Genomic DNA, 17,905 nt, shown 5'->3' on the forward strand with positions numbered 1-17,905 from the left:
GTGAAGAACCAGGTTTAACACTTGTACCTGAATATGATGCCTGGTCACCCTCCTCCACTTTTCTCCCAGCAATACCATGTGACATTTTGATAGTCTGACCTGTAAACATATCTTCAATTTTTTGGTTTTGCCGGATTTCCTCTTCAATTCGCTTTTTCTTCTTTTCTCTTAGTTTTTCTGCTCCTCCCTTTCTTTTTTTTGAATCCATTTCTCTCCTAAAAAATAAAATTACCTTATATGGGCTTCAAATTCCTGCCTTTATCACAGTAGGTCTAAGTAACCTGGCTGCCAACATCCAAAAAAGCATTTCATTAAGAGGAAACAAGTGCTTTCCATTAGATCAATGTCAGCATTTTCAGATTTGACTGTTCCTCAGCCCCACCATAACTTCCCTCCCCAAACAAGAGAACAATATCCAGCTGAGTCTAACAGTAATCCAGTCCCATGGCATGGTAAAAAAAAAATAGTAGCCAAAAAGGAAAACTGCATTGTAATTAACTTATGAAAAACACCAATGATGCATGCAGCAATACATACTTACAGCAAGTGAATTCCTGCTGAGTGCACACAAATGCACACCTTCGTGTACTCATCCTACCCTCCACCCGTGTTTCTGAGAGGTATAATCCAGGTTTTCCTTTTGCCCTAGCACACATTAGGTCTGGAATTTGCCAATTCACAATAACAAAACTTGACCAGATTGAAAGAGGAGAGCGACTGATTCTCTAACTCTAATTTGGGTGCAGAGGAATAGGATAGGAGTCCTGCCTGGTCACTGCTGATTATAGGCTGCACTGGAGCCTAGGGAGGCTGTGCTCCTGGGGGGGGGGGGGGGGGGGGAGACAAAAGGTGTGCATAATGAAGGTCTCCCAAGTGGTTTGAGTGTGCCAAACAGGACCACCTTATATTACACTGCATTAAAGATATACAGTCACAAGTGGTTACTTACCCACAGGGATGAGCTTGCCTGGCTGGCTGTCGGTACCTCTGCTAAGGCTTGACTAGAGTGGATACTTGAACAGCGACCTGCCTGCAACAAGAAACAAAGTTAAGATGATGAAAACCCAATAAACACAGTATATTTCATATAAATACTAATAGTATATTGCTAAAGGTAGGCACGTGGAACGCCTGTGTTAGGTGCCTTGCAATAGGGAGACTGGTAGTATGGAACTGACCATATGGGGAGGTTCTGAAAACAATATGAAACCTTACCCTTCCCATCCCCTTCAAGCACAGGATCGAAGGATTTCTCCCTTCTCTTGCAGCTTTGGTTTAAGTTTCTGTCTGAAATAGCCCATACGCCTCTCTCTCTTATGCATTGTACACAGTAGAGGTGCCAGGACTTGGTCTCCAGTAGCCCCCAGTAAGTTAGTAACTCTCCTCATCGCCCTAGGTGCAGCGTTTGGGGGATCTGGAAGCATGTACCTGTTTACATACAACAATAACACCAACCCCGGCACCATTTTTAGTTTGAACTATTAGGCAGAGGTGTTGCTAGGAGGGGACTGGAAAAGATCCAGGGGCAGGCTGTGATAATTTCGGGACTGGCGGGACTTTGGGCTAGCTACCATTTTGGTTGTAGGCAGCCCTGCCCCCTGAGCTTATATCCAGGGATGCTAACTTTTAGGACCACACAGGTCTCTTCCTCGTGTGGCCTGAGTATTCAAGCAGCTAAGCCCGCCACACAGAAATCCCACCCAAAGGAAAGCGAGGGGGGTCGAACCCATCCCCAGGTAGAACCAACACATTGTACAGAACATTTTGCAGCAGGAATTGGAAAACAGCCATGGGATTCACAGTCAGTTCTAAACATAACATCTCAGCAACATTCGCTTAACCTGCTGAGCTGTCTTTACATAATTCTGCTTTAGGATGACATAATTTTCCCACACCCAAGGCCATACAACTTTGGGTTGTTCGCCTGTCCTCAGCTTATTCGCTCCCCTCCCTGACCGTCCTCTCTAAATCAATGCTCAGGTAGTCATTGTTGATTCAGCAGGGTTTGCTAATCATGCAAGATACATGCTAACACTTCACCAAGCCTGAGCCCAGCAGACAAGGAGTCAGAACCCCTGTAATGCACATGGATGTAGAACAGTACGCCACGCAACAGGATTTTTTTTTGTTTTCTTTTTTTGGGCACGCCATACAAATATTTGCAGAATCTCCACAAATGGGCAAAATGACACTCCTTCCTCAGTTGTTGAAGTAGAACTGGGGCAATTGCCCCCTTTACCCTCCCCCCATATACTCATTGTTTATGCGTGCAGCAATACCTTCTAGCCAATCCCACCCAGTTTCCAGTTTCAATTTTGCTGTCATGCTGTCATTCTCTGGAGCACCACATGACGCATTCTGGCGCAGCATGCATAACATATGCCTATGTGTTGACATAATAATCTATAGTAAACTGACTGCCACTGCTTCATCCATGGCAGAGGATGCCAGGGCCGAAATATGCAATTACGTATTCCCAGACAAGCATGCACAAGAGCAACTGGCACTAGGTGCTTTACAAATACCATTAACGTGATAGGACAGGTTGGTCAATGCAGTTCTTTGCCTCTCAAGTGGCCGCATCCCAGGCCTTGTTAACCGGCAGCTGCACCAATCAACCTTGCAGCTTTAAAACCAACAGAACCGTTTAGAAATTAATAGCGCGTGTAACATCGCCTCTCTTCCACTAAAACATGGTCACAAAATCCAGAAGAGAATGATAAAAATGCATAAAACCAAAGGCATCTAAAAAGTCTATAGAACAATTCCTATTTTTCTGACAGACCCACAGGAAAGTAATCATTTACCTAAAGTGCTGCAGCTCAGGCACTTTCATTATCGCTTGTAAAAGTGCCCCGGCCCACAAAGGTACCCTATGAGCATCAAACATCCGATCCAACACTTGCAACGGGCCTTATTAACCCCACAATCCATGCATATATCAGATAGAAAGTTCAAAAGCTGACATATGATTGACTACTTATGATCAATGACAATGATACTTTCAAGACAATCATGCACATATGTGAAAAATGAGATGTATATTTCGGGGACAATCACATCTATTTTGCTCCAAAGCCATTACTCAATTACTCACTCTGGATACCTCCTTATGTACACTTACAACAATTTCCCTCCGACCCCCATCGCGGGAGGATAGCTCAGGGGCAAGTTGGCAACATGCTCACCTTGGAAGCACCAGACAGAGCAACACAGGTTCGTCCCCGGGCCCGCACTTAGAAACCGCTGGGTATTAAGCGCGTTATAAATAACCTACCTATCATATCATATCAGCAATCAATGAGTGCCAAGAGCCACGTAAGCCGTCTGCGTTTGTGGTGCGCTCGGTGGGATTATTGTGTGCTGACCGGGGGAAATAGAAGGTGCAGGAATTCGGGTGGCCCTGGCTTCCTTTTTACACCTCATCCAGTAAACACACGACTGAGCTGCCGTTCACGTGCACGGAGGAGGCCGGCATTATATAAAGCCCCACGGCTTCTGTCACCATGTTGGAGAGCAGGCGCTATCTACCGCAGGGGGCTCAAACTTCTTCACCTGCATCAAAACTACATGTGGGCTGCGGCGCTGGCAATTTCCTGCACGGAGCACTGGGTGAGCAGATGTTTTTGATATGGGTGGGTGAGGGTCAGCTTGACACAAAAGAGTCCACCCACAGCAGGTCTATTGATGAAACACATCCCTTTCCCCCAAACTAATGACATTTTTGGCTCTCCGATAGTGGAGTTAATAACGTGTGCCACACATCTGCTAGGGATTGTTTGCCGAATAAAGCACCGGAGTTCAATTTTGAGATCACAGACAGAAAGTCTTATTGACGTCCTACCAGCACGCAGCGTGGGAGCAAATTAAGAAGTGCAGCACAGTAAGTGTGGGAGAAATCCCATCGCTGGACAGAGAAGAAGGACAAGCCTCTCTATCAAACACAAAATGCGAACTAATTTGCCTCGCAGAGGGACGACTTCCAGACATTATGAATGTATAAGAAAGGAAACGGTAAGGCCCTTTCAGAGGAAAGTGAAAGGAGGGGCCTGCCCTTTGTGTGCTTAGCGCCTTCTTCTGCACAAGTTGTGCAGAAGAAGGCGCTCAGGCCATAAGGCAGGGTGAGAAAGGGCTGCATGCTTCACATAGCTGTGGTGGTCCAACATCTCAACGCCATCTTCGCCACACAATCCACGTTCCACAACTCATGTGTCGCCTTTTGTCTAAACCAAGATATGCCCCATCGCTATTGACTTGTTTTTACAACTTCATAATGCAGGCATTTATTGATTTTCAATTATTAATAATTGGGAAAGTTGTGCATAGAAAATATCGCCACATGTTTTAGGCAATTAAATGAAACCATAAACCATGGCATAAATTACATTTTCTGGCGGATGCGAATGCCCTGACTATCTTGAAGTGTGTCTTTAGCATGTTGGTTACTTTTTTTTTATGTCTAACGCAGGGGATTCACCGGAGCCCTGTGTCTAACTGGACTGTGCAGTCTGTGCTGTTTCATTGGTGCTCAATTTATTTGGTTTCATTCAATAGACTGTGTCTAGTATATTGAATGAAACCATTGGATTCCAGCACCTATGAAATAGTACAGTGCGATGTGACACTGGCTTATCATCGGCATGGCTCGGGTTGGTATCCCCAGCATAGCACAATAAAAACAAATGGGTCTTTTTTATCGTCCCATGCTGGGAAATGTAACCCAAGCCCAGCAGCTGACTAACCAATGTTTCAGTACACTGCTATTTCATAGGTGCACATCGCCACCTCTCTGCACACACTACTCACCGCTCCCGGCAGGAAATCCATGCCGAAGTTGTCCCAGCACCCTCTTTTGGCCCGCCCCGAGGGCCCCCACCAGGGTGATGGAGATGTAGTCGCGTGTCCTGGCTTGCAGGAAGTTGCCGGTGGGAAAAAGTTGCATCTTGCACCAGCAAACGGAACACCTTTTAATACAAGTGCTTACTTGCATGTTCTTCAGCATAACATTGTACGGTAATGTCTCGGGAGGATAGCTCAGTGGCAATGTGCTCGCTTTGGAAGCAAGACGACACAGAGCACCACAGGTTCGATCCCTGGGTCCACGCTTGGAAACCTCTGGGTATTAAGCGTGTTATAAATAACCTATCATATCATATCATATATGAGCAGTAAGTATCTTGCTTGGTAGCAATCTAGTAGCAGCATACAAGAAAAAAACAGACACTCCCACGAATGATTGGGAATTCAGGCTGTGGTAATATAGTGATTACATGGGAAGTTCAACAAAATTGTAAATTAACATACACTAACAAAAGATAAATGTTTTCTTGGGAATTTGTGTGTACACCTTGAAATTCTGGGAAAGAATGTTGCATGTGATGTATTAAGTGAATGAAAATATATGAAATTGAGTGGGATGGGAGGCGCAAGAAGGGCCATTTTGGTGTAAACGTATATTACTAATTGAGCTGAAAAAAAGTTTACGTTTTGTCTGTAAAATTGGCATGGTTTTTGGTCATAACAATTGTTTTCCAACTTTAAAGCATTATACTTCCTCAACTCATGTGTGCCCGCCTTCCCCATCTATCCCACTCCTAGCATGTGCCAGCAGTTGCTGCAGCACCAAACATGAAGCAGCAGCAGTGTGATCGGCTGGTGGTGGGCCGATCTAGGTCTAGCACTGAAGTGGCACGGGCCAGCATTATGAGGCCAAGATTCTTTGGGCCCTGGCACTTATTTTTTTTTACAAATTAAGCACTGCTTATGCCTGCGTTTGAAGGTATGGTCAGAAAGACATTTGAAGATTACATGTTTTCTTACCCTCTTCAATTCAATTCTCTCTCTCCTAAGAAGAATCCAGCAAGGGCATTGGTCTTTAAATATACGAGAATGTCTTCACTGAGAGCACAGCATTCAGGTCGGGGTGGCTTGTCATATAGGGACATTCTAACCTAACCGTGTCAACCGGATTTGGGAGGCCTCATGCTTCCAGACTACTGGAGGCAGCAGGGTTGGGATCAGTTTCAGTAGGGGGCGCTTAACTCCGTTTCCTGACTCCTGGAGGGAAATACTCTTTGATCACTGGGTAGGCAAGATTGCAAAGAACGGACACAAACTGCAATTTTCCACAGTTCTTTAGGAAACAGGAACTTCCATCAAACAGATGCCAAAGAGTAAGGACACAGTGGAGGACCTCAAGGTTTATGGTCTGTGCTGCCAAACATGAGCAAAGAAAATGAGTTAATTCTATAATCATTTTGTTCCCAATATTTCTGCGGGCTGCAGGATGATCTGGGATCTGAAAAAGGTGAACATATTCATTCAGAAGTACCACTCAAAATGGAGACTCTTTGGGCTATTTAGCCCGTAGTAGAAAAAGGGGAATTCATGACTCGCAATAACTTATAAAATACTTACCATTCCATTCCTATATGGGAGGGTAACCAGACGTCTCTCCGGTTCACTATTGCAGATCAACATTTCCAATTCACAGTCCTGCCCTTTGGACTGACAATGTTTCCTAGAATATTGACAAATACGGTGGCACCAGTAGCAGGACTCTACCAGGAAGCAATGCAAATCCATCCATATCTGGGTGATTGGCTCATCCCTGGTAAAGGCCAACGCTCAGGAGCACAAGTAACCAATCTTTCAGGTTTTAAAGCACTTCGGCTTTCACCATCGCCTCAACTCCAACCTCATTTCTTCTCAAGAGTTAACCTTCATTGGAACAAGATTTGACACTGCCAGCAGACTGTGTTTCTTTCTCAGGAAAGGAATTTGAAGCTCCAACCAAAGCTTGGTCTGTTCTTACCCCAGGAAATCGCACCCATAAGGGTTTTGCTCAAGATCCAAGGAGTTATGGAGACAATAGCATACAGTGAATCACATACTCCGACACTGGCACCCTCAATCAGCAAACTACAACTTCCAGATTCCAGTGACTTCAGAGTAAGACAAGAGATGAGTTGGTGGCTGTCAACAACCCACTCTGAGATGGTCATATCTCAGAATCATCCACTTCAGGAAATATTAACTACAGATGCCAGTGGGCTGGGCTCAATATGGAGACATTAGAAGATCCAGCAGCAATGGAATGGCTCCCAACTGAACTAGTCTTTCAATTGAAAATAACTCAAAGCTGTGTTCCTACACAAGCCACAGCCCTACAGGGCTAATCATTCCAGGACCGGACGAACAATACAATATCTATGAAGTTAATGAACAGGCACAGAGAAACGAGAATGGCTTCTCGGTACTCCCCCACAGATCTTTTGATGGACTGGGCAGAACACAAGTTGACAGCAATATCAGCCATCCATATCCAGGGCACTTAAAACACCAAAGCAGAAAGGCAGAGCAGAGACCACGCCCATGGAATATGTCATGTCCAAAACAGCCTGTCAGCAGATTATCAGGAGATTCAGGACGTTGATATTGGATATTTTCTGCAACAAGAGAAAACAAAATGGCGAACCTCTTTTTCTGCAGGAGTCCAGACTGGATGGCCTGGGGAGTAGTTTCACTGTTGATCCCTTGGCCAGCGGGTCTACTATATGACATTGCTCTTATTCCCCTGAATGTCCAATGTGTTAGACTCCGAGAGGGAGAGTGCAGATTTGATTCTGATGGTGACGTACTGGTCACCACGTCAGTGGTGAATCTAGATTGTTTAGACTGTCTGCTGTTGGATCTGGTTCCTTCATAGCTTGGCTATTAACGAGCGTGCTCATCAATGCAGATTTATCAGAGAGAGTGGCTGTCTAGGGATCTGGAAGACAATCCACTGGGGCTGTTATTGCTCTCATTGGGTGCCATTTGAAAAACATATTTTTTGAGGCAATTCTGTTCCATGGTTTAGGATGCCATGCTGATTGAAGGTGCAATTGTTTGCTATTTAGTCTTTCTGACTGTTGTTAGGGTGGTATGGCAAGTTTGGAACCTCTGATATAGAGGCTGTAGGAAGGTTTCCTGTTGTGAAAGTCTCCTTGCAAGGTCCAACTTCCTCCTTGTGATCATCCTCTTCTTTTAACGTCAAGTTGTCTGCCTCGTTTAGGGGGATTGCTGTTGTTGGTGCCCTGATGTACCATCCTCAATATTTTAGGATCCTTCCCAGTGACTTGGTTTTACATACTGGCAATGCCCATGACAAAAATGTGTTCTTCCTTCCAACTTGTCCAGCCAGTAGTTCTTCCAGTTCTATATCCTAATCCTTCCATCTGGGAGTACGTATAGCTGCACTGTTTGTATATCAAACATACTGGGTTGTGTTACCCGGAGAGAACTCAAGAAGCCTGCAAGTATGATTTATTTACTTAATTTACTTATTGGACATTTGTATGGTGCCTCGCCTATACACAAGTGTTTCCAGGCACCACAAGACAAGTTGGGTGGGGGTGGGGGGACATGGGAAAGAAGTAGAACAACAAATGATTATACTGCTCTTGTGACAATCCTACAGTACAAGTGTAAGAAGAGGTAGTAAGTGCAGGGGGAGGGAGTAGAGGGAGAAGTGCTGATGTGGGTTGCCCAAAGGGATGCGGGGTGGGTAAATTCTGGCGGGGTGGGCAAGGCGACAAGTGCCAGGGGAAAGAGAGGGGGAGGGAGGATGAGTGGGGTGGACAGGGGGGACCAGGTTAGGGCTTCTCGGGGGAAGGATGCCTGAGGGCAAGTGCTGTCATTGATGCTAGAGGGACTGATAGTGGGTGGTCTGACCCCTCTGTGACTCTGAAGGGACCCGGCCCCAGTCACAGTGACAGAGGGAACATTTAGCAAGGAAGGGGGAGAGGGAACAAAGAGGAGAAAAGAAAATTCTTGAGGGGGTTTACAGAACCTAAGAAGACCCGGCTCAAGTCTGATGGGAGCAGGGAGGCCATTCCAGAGGGAGGAACCAGTTGAGGAAAGAGATCTACCTTCCATTCTCTGCTTGGAGAAACGTATAACCTGCAGAGAGTTGGAGCCAGAGGACCAAAGGACTTTGGTTGGGAGGTATTTAGCGAGGGAAAGCTGGATGTAAAGAGGTCCCAGGCCCCAGACAGCCTTGTGGATGATGCAAAGGGTTGTCAGTTTCTTTATCCTTGCCGTCACCGCAAGCCAGTGGAGAGATTTTAGGGTTGGAGAGATGCAGTCCCTGGGCTTTAGGCCAAGGATAAGTCTTGCAGTCCTATTCTGTATTAGTTGAAGGGGGCAAAGGGAGGAAAGAGACACATTGAGGAAGAGGTTGTTGCAGTACTCCAGCCTAAAGAGAACCAGGGCTCTGGAGATGCTGAGCTTCTGTGGGAAGGTAGAATGCCCCTGAAGAGGTGAAGCTGAACGTTGGACTTCTTGGCAAGGTCTGTGATGTGTTGAAGCGAAACAGAGAGAGGAGTCAAAGATGATACAAAGTTTTTTTGCCTCACAAGTGGGTGAGGGGACCCAAGCAGGCTGGCCAGAGAGTGGGGGGAAACAAGGAGCAGGCATCCCAGTGAGAAGGATCTTCATCTTACTGGCTATAAAACAGAGATCATTGGCAGAGCACCATGCCTGAATAGCAGTCAGGCAGTCAGGTCTGAGGGAGGAGTGGGAGGAGGAAGAGGATGGCAGATTGAAGGAGAGTTGTGTGTTGTCTACATAACACTGAACATGAGGGGAGAAGGTGGGGATCAGGTGGGCCAGAGGGGGCAGGTAGATGTTGAAGAGCCATGGCGATAGGATAGAGCCCTGAGGGACTCCACAGGTAGAGAGTGAGTTGGAGGAGAGAAAAGGACCCATTTGCACTTGGGAGGGTCCGTTTGAAAGGAAGGAGGTCAGCCATGCCAGTGTCCTGTCCATGATGCCTGGGGTGTCATGAAGACGGTTTATGAGGCTGGAGTGGTTGACTGTGTCAAAGGCAGAAGAAAGATCAAGGAAGATCAGAACAGAGGAAGTGTTTGAGTCCAGGTTAGAGAGCAGGTCGTCACAGGTGTTCAGGACAGCAGTTTCCATTCCTCTAGATGCCCTGAAACCAGACTGGTGGTCATGGAGGCAGCTATCCATTTTGGTGTGAAGGCTTAGTTGGGGGATGACTAGCTTCTCTGTGAGTTTGCCCAAAGGTGGGTGATAGAGATAGGGTGATAGTTACCTGGGCTAGAAGGGTCAGCAGACAGATGATATAGTAGAGGGTGCACACGAGAGCACTTAAGGGGTTTTGGGAAGGAGCCAGTGGAAAAGAAGTGGTTGCAGAGGTCAGCCAAGGCTGGGGCATGAGGGCGATGTGGTCCTTGTTGGTTCTGGAGGAGCAGGGGGGCACCTGTTTAGAGAAGACTTTCATAGAGCGACCACTCCAGAGATCTCGTCTGCTGCAATGGGAGAGAAGGAGAAGAGTATGGGGGATGAGAGGGTGGGCCAAGGGAGGCAAGAGAAGGGGGTTTGGAGGCAGATGACAAAGAAAACAGGATGTCCAGAGTTTTGGAGAAGTGGGTGGCCAGTGTAGTGCAGAGGGCCTGGGAGGGATGGGGAGAAGAGGTGATTGCAGTAGGATTGGCAAGTTCCTTGCAGATTTTAAAGAGCTCAGCCGTGTTGTTGGTGGCTCCAAAAATGCAGGCTTGGACATGAGCCCTCTTCTTGAAGCAGATGGTGAGACGATATTGTCTTTAGAGTAGGTACCAGGCAAGTTTGTCAGAGGATGAGCTAGATGCCTGCCACTTCCGCTCTGCAGCTTTGCACTTGCATTTCAAAGCTGCCAAGTCGGAATCATACCAAGAGTTGCATTTGGAGGCAGGTTTCATGCAGATCCTCATGACATGGGCAAGGATGTCCAGGGTGTTAGAGATAGAGAGATGAAGGTCAGCTAGGACAGGGGCTGGAAGAGGGATGAAGGAAGAGGCAAATGCAGCGAATGACACACACTTCATAGGTCGAATGAGAAGGAGACTAGCAGTGCAGGCAGAGACATCATCAGGAGACTGGGAATGTCAAGGTAGGAAGAGAGGAGAGAGTGGTTAGTCCAGGAGAGAGGGGTAGTAACAGGGTTGGAGAGTGGGAAGTCGGTTGAAATGAGAGCATCGAAGGTGTGATCAGCAGAGCGGGTTGGGCCAGAGGGAAGTACAACGAGGGAAACAGAGTCACATAGGTCGCAAAAGAGTACAGTAGCCACATCTGGAGAGTCATGATGATAATTTGTTTGTTGTCTTTGGTGATGGCAGAAAGTGTTTCAACTCGGCCGTGTCCACCCTAAGTAGATGGATTATGTCATTGATTGTGTTGGCATATGAATCTAAGGGGGTGCGCTTTCCCCAAATGGTTTATGCTCATACACTAGAGGTGTGTCAGAGTTTTGGGATGAAGCTAGAGGTGCCCCTACTGATAGATATATGCAGGGCTTCCAGTGTATCCCCCACTACTAGGGTGGGTGGATGTTTCTGTTGCCGCCAACTACCAGTTGCTACGGCTGTACTACAATCTGTGCTACATCACTTAAGCCTTTTCAGTTATTGAATAAATCTTGAGTGTGCAAGTAAAGAGAACGTTTTTTTATTTTTTAGTATGGCCTCATTGCCGTATGGACTGTGACAAGGGCACATGACCAGGCCTAAAGCCCACATTATGGATGGTAATCCTCATTACAATTATATTCGTACCTTGTTACTGTACACATTTCCGGTCCTCCTCCTCTCGAGGGCGTGTCACATTGGGGATCCTCACTGCTAGGTGGACAACAGAAGGAATCTAGAATTTCACCATTCTGACATAGGGGGTCATTCCGAGTTGGGCGGTAGCCATGGTGCTATTAGCACCATGGTTGCCTCCCATACCGTGTTCGGGTCCGGTCTGGTTGAATGGGGACTTACCGGGTCATTCCGACCCTGGAGGACCCACTAAATCCCCATTCAACCAACCATTCCCCATTCTCATTTGAGCCCCCATAGGGCTCAATCGGAATGGGGAAGGCGCTAATAACGGGCCCGCGAAAAGGAGACCCGTTATTAGCGCCCTGGTCCCTTAGCGGGACCCGTTAAGGACATGTGGTCAGACCACACGTCCTTTATGGTTCCCGCTAAGGGACCTCAGAATTGGGTGGTAAGGGATTACCGGCACCGCTCTCCTTACCGGTGCCTGGTATCCCTTACCGCCCAACTCAGAATAACCCCCCATACTATTGGTGAGTGCCATAAGGGTAGGGGCTGGTTGCAAGGGATGAGGAAAAGCTTTGGTAGAGTTTGTGTACGAAAGTGCAGCCTCATTGATGTGATGACTGTGACGAGGGAAGAGAAGCATAGAAATGAGGATTAACATCCGTAAACGGGCATTACTTGCCATTTTTTATCAGTAAATAATGTGTAGGTCCTCATTGAGAGCGGAAGATTTTTTTGCCGGAGGTAATTATTACTACTGCAAGTAATATTTCTGAAAATTCACTCAATTACAACTTTGCTACTGTGTCAGTGGTAACATTGTTGGCATTGCTAGAATACAGATACAGATACTCCAGAAATACGACTTGGTATGGTATTTTTTCCATAGCTTTCCACTCCCACCTCTGGGGTCGAGGAAAACACTGGAAAACTTTCAAGGCAAAATAACTCCTTGTAATATGTACTTACCGGTAATGATATGCTCTAAAAATAACGCCATAGATAAATACCCCTATGCCTGTAATAACGTGGGTGCTAAAACAGGTGTATTTTGAAAATGCTGCCGGTTTTGCAAATACCGCCAAGTTTGTAATACGGCCTTCAGTAAAACAGAAAACTGCATCTCTGTTTCCTAACCAAATTGCAAAATATGGTCTCTCTTGGCTATGCTTCCTTCTGTGTTTCATGATCTGGCCCTCACCAAAAATGTTGTCAGCCTCTCACTCATCATGTCACATTCCTCATGCACCTGGCCTGCTCTGTAGCAAAACCCAGCGTTAACCCCAGTGAGAGAAATATAAACGCCCCTAGTTGAAAACATGCTATAGTAAACTAGTGTGGAAACAGACGTCACGTGAGGGTGTTTCTTCTGTGGGAGTGACGCTGCCTGCCTCACTTTTCCATAGCTCTGTCTGACAGATGCTCCTGTGGGCAGCATAGGTCCTGGAAGAAGCAGGCGTCTGCAAGAAACAGGATCTGGGCCTCCTTCTTAAAATTCATGTGGTGGAGCAGATGGAGTCTCAGAAGAAGAAAAACTCGTTTCTATGCAAATGTCCTCATTAATTCGGCGCTGGCTGGGCATGAAGCTAAACAAAGAGAGAGAGTAATGTCGAATAGAGGTGCTATGAAGACAAAACTTCTTTAATGATTGCCAGAATTATATTATTATTAGTATAATATTGAGAATGTATAAAGCGCAGACCAAAAACGGAACCGTCTCTTGGTATATAAACTCATGCTACCAATAGCCAACTTAGTGGTACTCGTTTTTATCGATTTTGGAAGTTTGAAAAGATGAGTTAGACCTTGCCTGGATTTTAAATGGTGGTCCAAAAATGTCTGTAGTAAGCAACTGAAAGAGTTATCTTTCAGGTCAAAGAAGGTGAATTTAGGAACGCTTAACTATTCGTTGGGTGTCTGTAGGAGATTCCTGGCGGCAGGGACGTAATTTCACCAAAATGCCAGGGGTAGCGGACGTGACATCACACAACCCTTGCACTCTGATGACATCACAGGAAGTGATATCATTTGACCCCATCCCGAAGTGGTAACACGGGAAGCGATGGAACATGACCGTTCACCCCTTGACAAAACAGGAAGTGGCACCACATAGCAATGTTCCTAAGTACACTACAAAAAATATGGTTACAATATCACTTTAATGTGATGTACATTTCCTACAAGACTGGATCGCCATATGTATCGTTAAGATCAGTGTGTATAGGCCCATATTACCAAATTACTGTGACTGCAAGCAGACGTCCATGACCAAATGATAATGATGTGTTATTATATAGCACTTTCGCTTAAGTTTTTTATATAGGAAAAATATACACCCAATATCACCCAACCTGTGTTGATAATCATTAATCGACCTCAGAAGGATGAAAGGCTGAGTTGAGGTGTTTAAGAACAGAATAAATCAGTGACTCACCCCCTGAAGTTTGCCTGAAATAAACCTTTAATGAGTCTAGCAATTATTGTATAGAATTCCAGAAAGACACATTGGGCCTCGTTACGAGTGTGGCGGTAGCTGTCCGGTAAAACCGGCACAGTTGCTGCCAAACTCGTGAAAATACAGGCACCCAGCAATGGGCAATTACCGGGTATTGCCGCCCCACCGGACCCGGTGATTACCCATCGCCGGGTGCCGGTATCCATTACTCCCCATTCCCATTGAGCCCCATAGGGCTCAATGCGAATGGGGAGGTCGGATGCACCGGTACCATTCATGAATGGTGCATCCGACGAGTTGTGCTCGTGGGTGCCGGTCTGTCCGGTAGCAACAGTGCCGGTAGTTTACCAGCACCGTTACTATCGGACCGGCAATCTTGTATAGACCCCCACTATTTGGTATTCCTGTTCTTTCTTATTGAGTGTCAGTGCTGAAAGTGTTACACTTGTGGCACCCCTGTTCTTTTTCTTTTTTTTCTCTTTTTTTTAAGAGGCCTGAACAAGAAAGCCAGCCATTCCAGAAGTAAAGAGCCACATGGTGCTGGTCACAACCCAGGAGCTTGTATTACAAAAGTAGTGAAGGATTAGGTATTTGAACCTATCTAATAGGGACAGTGGAAGATTCCACTTGACAGCGCTATAATCTCCAGTTATTTGGACCTTTATTTGTGTAACAGTGGAGGAATCCATTTGCCAGAGCCACTTTGGAATTAGAAGAATTGTAACCGGTTAATCTGTGGATTCTAATGGGAATCAAGAAAAAATGCTTTAAAGGAAGATTGAATATATGGACCATTTGAGGAAGGAAAGGTTCACATGACACCAATTGGGCTCAGAATATGATTTGGTGAATACAGAGAATCTTGTGAATATCTAGAGAATATTGGAAAAGCATCTGGCTGACAATAACATCAGGGGATCCAACATTTGGAAGAAATCTCCTTGAGGACGACGTACAGGTCGAAACACGTGTCGGCTGTGTTGGATAGTGACAATAAACCAAATCATTTGAAGAAACACCAGAGTTTGTTACATTGAAAGACATGTTATTGGAAAGACTGTGCAATTTACATATATTTAAAGCCATAGCGCTGTTAGCCAGCATAAACTATTTCCATATTTGTTTAATTTGGAAGGATAGGGGTGCCTCCGTATGCTGTAACTGACCAACAACTAAGTTTGGATGACTAGCGCATCCTTTTCAGGTTACACCCCACAAACATTGTAACTTTTTTAATAGAGGGTAGCTGGCGCTACCATAGAGGAGAATGGTTGAGGGCAAGTGATAATGGAGACCGCCTATAAAGATAATAGGATATATTGTGAATCTATTTTCCTGTTTAGGGGTGCAAAGGAATGGGGTTTTCCCCAAAACTCCCTGACTTCTGCTAAGACATCTTTATGCAGACCGAGCCCTGAACATTCAGAGGTTTTTAGCGAGACAGCTCCTGCTAACACTCTGGCCTCAGCTGGAGGAGTTTCTAGACAGGGGGTGTTTAAAAAGCCCATGTGGTCCATAACTCTGTCATGGAAAGATTGTCTGGGTAACAGGGTTTCCTCATCTCCTTCCTGGGCATCGTTTTCCCCCTGGTTCAAAGGATCACTCAAGGGGTAATTTAGGTCTGGTGCCTTAGGTGTAGGATCTGATGCGGCTGATTGAGGCTTGGGCAGTCACACTTGAGACTCAAGCAGTAACGCTTCCTGTTGTTTGGACTGCTGGAGGTGAAACTGAAGTAGTATCACACGGTTTAGGAGGATTTTGAGATTGAGGGATTAGCTCCCTAAAAAGATCCTTAAAGTGAGACTTAATATGGGTGCACATAGATGACTCTGGAGCCAGGCCTCATTTGTAGTGTAGATTACTCTTTTCAGATTGTCAGGTCATCAGATCAGTATATCAATTATCAATATAGCATTAATGTAGCATTCTTTGGTCCATCTTTCCTCTCATCATCTCAAGTCTGATTGTACTTTAGGATCTCGGGTGGGGTAGCCAACCAATCAGGTTGCTCGCATCACGGGCCGAATCTCACAAACTCAGCCTGTGTTCCAAGCAACCTGATGGCTGCTTCCCTGCTCCGCTATCTTCCACTCACCCTTCTCTCTCTTACCATGAGGTCTCTGGTCCCTTCCCATCCCTAGTGTCCTCGCCGGCGACCACTGTCTTCCAGCTCTACGGTGGCCATTTTAGGTACATATTTTGTTTGAATATACGGGACGTCACATGGCATTCCATTAATTCAAACAAAATACATCGCTGCTAGCAGCCCAGGTTTCTGAATTGAAAACTCAGGGCGCTAACAGCAATAACATCAATTCCAGTGGGCCGGATCCGGTTGTAATGGCGCTGTGGCCCATCGTTAAGGCCCTCGCACTATAACTTGGGCCCCAGCCATTACCACCCGATCCGGCCTGCCGTCTCTGGTGTTATTGCTATATTCAGAAATCTCACTAAGCTTTCATGCCAAAGTTCCATCAGTGAGGTCATAGGTATGCTACTGACAGTTACACATAAGGTAATAGGAAAAGCAAAATATAACACATCCGCCTTTCTTAGTCACTAAATGCACAAGAACCAAAGATCATGGGAGGCTGAAAAGGGAGGGTACTCCCCTCTCCCTCACTTACTTCAAGAAATTGCATTTCAACAATGACCACGATGTAAAATGTGTCATTTGCATGCATCAATTATCATAATATCAATTAGTGTGTACTTTCGCTAATCCAGTCTGTCTGACACTAGGTAAAAGGGGCTCAGAAACTTCTTTCTCACTGGTTTCAACTCAACAAACAGTGATCTTATGTTTGCACTGCACCTTCAGGGTAGAAATATCGAATTGCTATACCTATAGCTGGTGCAATCATGGGAGACAAACGTTGACGATGAGAGGGAATGTCACATATGTAAATTGATGTACCCTGGAGTGGCATTAACTTCAGGCAGGACACAGGAACCACCCCAGAGCCAGGTATGTAAAAAAGGTAAGTTGCTTTAATGTTACAGTTCAAGTAGGAAGGTAAGACTGGAGAACATATGCTTGTACCCCCTCTGGCTCTCTCTCTGCCTCTCCCTAACCGTCATCTCTGGAACCCCATCCTCCCTAGGTTCCAGCCAACACTCCAAGCTCCACTACTCACTCTCTCTCTCTCTCTCTCTCTCTCTCTCTCTCTCTGACTCTCTCTCTCTCTCTCTCTCTCTCTCTCTCTCTCACACACACACACACACACACACCTGGGTGCTAGGCCACAGCATAAATCATGCAGGGCTTCCCAATTGTTCTAGTACTGGTCCTGAGACCCACGAAAGATGGTCTGCACGTGTTGGTACTGTGAACCACTTTGGATCCCATGCTGCCATTACTTAGAGACCTAAGACAAGAAGGGGAAGTCCTTTAATGTCAATCCTTGGAGTCCCTCACCTCAACCCTATGTGACATAGTAGTACTTAAGCCCAAAGGTGTTTACTTTAAAGTCTTAGTTATGCAGACCCCCTCCAGATCGGAAATGATAGGCTAGCACTCCTCTGCATGTGCATTGCATCGGAGGCAACAGTAATTAGGGCAAGAAAGTTTAGAGTTTCAAATGATGCTGGTGCTGAATTTGAGTTTTGAATGATGCTACTTCTAAATTTGAGACCACCTTTAATGCTGCGCTATACTTACATCATCACATGAAAGCACCCTCCATCTCGATGGGAACTGGAGGACAACTAGAACACATACAAAAGAGTGTTCCCATCAGGAATAATTGTCAGCCCTAAACGTCTTGTTTAGAAATCTGGGCCACATCAGTAGAGAAACCCTGCTAATTAGAGCACATTAATGACTCTTCATAAACATATTGAAAAAGAACAACTTCAT

At 45.8% G+C, this 17,905-nt stretch overlaps 1 protein-coding gene across 3 annotated transcripts in view; it reads left to right on the top strand.

The window, feature by feature from the left end:
* Window positions 1–17,905, top strand: part of SYT13 (synaptotagmin 13) — a 393,082-nt gene that overhangs the window by 88,066 nt on the left and 287,111 nt on the right. The window lies entirely within an intron of this gene.

This window comes from Ambystoma mexicanum, chromosome 11 (genome assembly GCF_040938575.1).
Source record: "Ambystoma mexicanum isolate Mex_15411 chromosome 11, UKY_AmexF1_1, whole genome shotgun sequence".
NCBI classification, from domain to species: domain Eukaryota; kingdom Metazoa; phylum Chordata; class Amphibia; order Caudata; family Ambystomatidae; genus Ambystoma; species Ambystoma mexicanum.